Source organism: Triticum aestivum, chromosome 6B, assembly GCF_018294505.1.
Source record: "Triticum aestivum cultivar Chinese Spring chromosome 6B, IWGSC CS RefSeq v2.1, whole genome shotgun sequence".
Classification (NCBI taxonomy): domain Eukaryota; kingdom Viridiplantae; phylum Streptophyta; class Magnoliopsida; order Poales; family Poaceae; genus Triticum; species Triticum aestivum.
The window spans coordinates 452,548,828-452,553,701 of record NC_057810.1 but is presented as its reverse complement, the minus strand read 5'-3'; positions in this window follow the sequence as shown (position 1 = coordinate 452,553,701).

Below are 4,874 nucleotides of genomic sequence, written 5' to 3'. Positions count from 1 at the left end.
TCCTAGCAAACCATTGCTTGGCTATGTTACCGCTTTGCTCAGCCCCTCTTATAGCGTTGTTAGTTGCAGGTGAAGTTGAAGATTGCTCCATGGTGGACAGGGTTATGTTGGGATATCATAATATCTCTTATTTAATTAATGCATCTATATACTTGGTAAAGGGTGGAAGGCTCGGCCTTATGCCTGGTGTTTTGTTCCACTCTTGCCGCCCTAGTTTCCGTCATACCGGTGTTATGTTCCCGGATTTTGCGTTCCTTATGCGGTCGGGTGATTTATGGGACCCCCTTGACAGTTCGCTTTGAATAAAACTCCTCCAGCAAGGCCCAACCTTGGTTTTACCATTTGCCTCACCACCACCTACATTTCCCTTGGGAGTAATTAACCCAAGGGTCATCTTTATTTTAGCCCCCCCGGGCCAATGCTTGTCTAAGTGTTGGTCCGAACCGAGTAGCCTGCGGGGCCCCCTCGGGGAAACTCGAGGTCTGGTTTTACACGTAGGATGTCTCATCCGGTGTTGCCCTAAGAACTAGATATGTGCAGCTCCTATCAGGATTGTCGGCGCATCGGGCGGCTTTGCTGGTCTTGCTTTACCATTGTCGAAATGTCTTGTAAACCGGGATTCCGAGACTGATCGGGTCTTCTTGGGAGAAGGTATATCCTCGTTGATCGTGAGAGCTTATCATGGGCTAAGTTGGGACACCCCTGCAGGGTATTATCTTTCGAAAGCCGTGCCCGCGGTTATGTGCCAGATGGGAATTTGTGTGACGCCCCCGATTCAATCGTACACTAATCATGCACGCAAACTTGTACGATCAAGATCAGGGACTCACGGGAAGATATCACAACACAACTCTAAAAACATAAATAAGTCATACAAGCATCATAATACAAGCCAGGGGCCTCGAGGGCTCGAATATAAGTGCTCGATCATAGACGAGTCAGCGGAAGCAACAATATCTGAGTACAGACATAAGTTAAACAAGTTTGCCTTAAGAAGGCTAGCACAAACTGGGATACAGATCGAAAGAGGCACGGGCCTCCTGCCTGGGATCCTCCTAACTACTCCTGGTCGTCGTCAGCGGGCTGCACGTAGTAGTAGGCACCTCCGGTGTAGTAGGAGTCGTCGTCGACGGTGGCGCCTGGCTCCTGGACTCCAGCATCTGGTTGCGACAACCAGAAAGAAAGGAAAGGGGGAAAAGGGGGGAGAAAGAAACCGTGAGTACTCATCCAAAGTACTCGCAAGCAAGGAGCTACACTACATATGCATGGGTATATGTGTAAAGGGGCCATATCAATGGACTGAACTGCAGAATGCCAGAATAAGAGGGGGATAGCTAATCCTATCGAAGACTACGCTTCTGGCAGCCTCCGTCTTGCAGCATGTAGAAGAGAGTAGATTGAAGTCCTCCAAGTAGCATCGCATAGCATAATCCTACCCAACGATCCTCTCCTCATTGCCCTGTGGAAAAGCGATCACCGGGTTGTCTGTGGAACTTGCCTGGGTGTGTTTTATTAAGTATCCGATTCTAGTTGTCATAAGGTCAAGGTACAACTCCGGGTCGTCCTTTTACCAAGGGACACGGCTATTTGAATAGATTAATTTCCCTGCAGGGGTGCACCACATAACCCAACACGCACGATCCCATTTGGCCGGACACACTTTCCTGTGTCATGCCTGGCCTCGGAAGATCAACATGTCACAGCCCCACCTAGGCATAACAGAGAGGTCAGCCCGCCGGTCTAAATCCTATGCGCGCAGGGGTCTGGGCCCATCGCCCATTGCACACCTGCACGTTGCGAGGGCGGCCGGAAGCAGACCTAGCAACCTCCATTACAAAGGAAGTCACGTTACACGGTCCAATCCGGCGCGCGCCGCTCCGTCGCTGACGTCAAGAGGGCTTCGGCTGATACCACGACATCGAGTGCCCATAACTGTTCCCGCATAGTTGGTTAGTGTGTATAGGCCAGTAGCCAGACTCAGATCAAATACCAAGATCTCGTTAAGCGTGTTATAATGAAGCAACCGTGAACGCCGACCAGGGCCAGGCCCACCTGTCTCCTAGGTGGTCTCAACCTGCCCTGTCGCTCCGCCACAAAGTAACAGTCGGGGGCTGTCGGGAACCCAGGCCCACCTCTACCAGGATGGAGCCACCTGTCCTTTCAGCCCCCACATCGGGATCACTTGCGGGTACTCAACGAGCTGACCCGACTTTAGTCACCATCTGTATAATATGTATGTATGTATAGTATATACCCGTGATCACCTCCCGAGTGATCACGACCCAATAGTATAGCAAGGCAGACTGACAAGATTGTAGGGCCAATGATGATAAACTAGCATCCTATACTAAGCATTTAGGATTGCGGGTAGGGTATGAATGACTGTAGCAACAATGACATGCTATGCAACAGAATAGGAGTAACCGAACAGTAACATGCTACACTACTCTAATGCAAGCATTATAGAGAAGAATAGGCGATATCTAGTGATCAAGGGGGGGGGGCTTGCCTAGTTGCTCTGGCAAGAAGGAGGGGTCGTCAACTCCATAGTCGAACTGGGCAGCAGCAACGTCGGTCTCGTAGTCTACCGGAGAGAAGAGGGGGAAGAAACAATGAATACCATGCAAACAGATGCATATCGATGCATGACAAGACAAGTAACGATGCTAGGTGTGCCCAATCGCGGTAGTAGGTGATACCGACGAAGGGGGAAAACATCCGGGAAAGTATTCCCGGTGTTTCGCGTTTTGGGACAGATGAACCGGAGGGGGAAAGTTGCGTGTATGCTATGCTAGGGATGTGTGGCAGACGAACGGGCCGCGTATCTCGATTCGTCTCGTCGTGCTGAGCAACTTTCATGTTGAAAATAATTTAATCCGAGTTACATATTAAAAGATATGATTTTCTAAAGATTATAATAATTTCTGGAATTTAATTAATTATTTAAGTTAATTCAAAAATGTATTTATGACATCAGCATGATGTCATGCTGACGTCAGCAGTCAACAGGGTTGACCGGTCAACCTGACCAGTGGGTCCAGTGGGACGCACCTGTCATCCACTATTTAGACTTAATTAGGGTCTAGGCTAAACAAACTACTGTTTAATTAAACTAACAGATTAACTAGATTAATTAACTAGGATTAATAAACTTAATTAATTTATTTAAATAATTAAGTTTAATTTTATTTACTATTTATCTGTTTATTATTCTTTTTTTAATCCCTTTTTTTACAAACGTTCTAGGCGCTGGGGCCCGCGTGTAAGTGGTCCAGGGCCTTGCGGGCACACGGGCGCGGGTGGGCGCCGGGACCCGGCTAGGCACCCGAGCGGGGCAAGCCTGCGCGGCCATCTCTGGCGATGGCTGTACGGTGGGTGGGCTCGGCAGAGGCGCCGCTTCGAGTGGAGCAGCAGCAGCGGGCAAGGGACGGCGCCGGCGTGGCTGCGGCGGCAGCAGGAGGCGCCGCCAGAGTGGGGTTGCGGTGAAGGCCAGGACGGGGCAGGCCAGGAGGGCGCGGGTCGCGCGCGCAGAACAGCCAGGGCGCGGCCGGAGCCGGTCGGAGCAAGGGGGGTTGCGGGCGGTGAGCCAGCGTGGGCTTCCCGCGTGCGGCGGCAGATGCGGCGCTCACGGTGAGCGCGCGTGGCGCGGGGTGCACGTCGAGGCGAGGGAGAGAGAGGAGGCCGGGACCTCACCGGGTGTCTGTAGGGAACGGGGCAGTGGGCGCGGGGGAGTTCGGGGAGGTCCGTTGTGGAGGAGGACGGGGACGACGTCGACGTTGGAGGAGGCAGGCCGGGATGGAGCGCTCCGGCCGCCGGCGTCGAGGGTGGAGGGGCGAGGGGATCGGGTTCTCCTCCAGATCCAGATCCAACCGAGGGGAGTGGGGGGAAGCGAGTGGGAGTGGTGGGGGTGAGGTAGGTTAGGGTTTTGGTGGATAAGGGGGGGGGGGGGGTTGGCTGGTTGGGCCTGTGCCGAATGGGCCGGCCAGTTGGGTCGGCTGGCCGGGGGGGGGGGTCTTTCTCTCCTTTCCTTTTTTGTTTCTTTTTTTTGGTTTTGTAGTTTCTTTTCCTTTTATTTATTTTCTTTTCTGTTTTAAACCATTTTAAATCATTTTAGGCATTTTATAAAAATGTGTTTGTTGCACCATAATTACCCTTGTAATATTCGGCACCCACCGAACATTTTTGTTTCAATTTTTGAAAACTTTTTCTGTTTTACCAATTTTTTGAATTGATTTTTGAATCGGTTTCGACGTGAGATTCACGACAGTAACGGAGGTGACATGGCGTTATTAGCAGAGGTTACTGTAGCTTGATTATCCGGGCGTCACAATTCTCCTCCACTACAAGAAATCTCGTCCCGAGATTTAAGAGGTAAAGAAGGGGGGGAGGTCTAGTTACAAAATTCTAACAGATCTTCTCGGTGTTGGTTGCTCTTCTCGAAGAGATCGATCCATTTTATTGATGTCTTCAATCTTCTGCTTCAGGTCATCATTATGAAGTCGTCTTCCTTTGTTCGGGGGTTCCATTGTACTTACGAATAGGTAACGGGGCAGATCGACAACGAAAGAATACTATATGGGTAGTAATCTGGGATTAACCCAAGAATGAGCATATGAGTACCTCTCGAGTCGAATAATTAAAACACATCGAGAGAAGAGTTCGAAGGTCCAATAAGAAGTTTCAAGCAGCCAGGCAATCCTTCAATGCCTAGTCAGAAGGTGAAAGGGTTTCAGGGCAACGTGAATAAGTATTGCGTTTGTTACCAGAATAGATCACTAGGAATGTGGCTCGTGAATTGCAAACGAAGCCAAGCTCAAGGAATATCTTTGGCAATAGGTTCTATAGGAGAGTCAGGTTTCGATCCTGTGGAACTG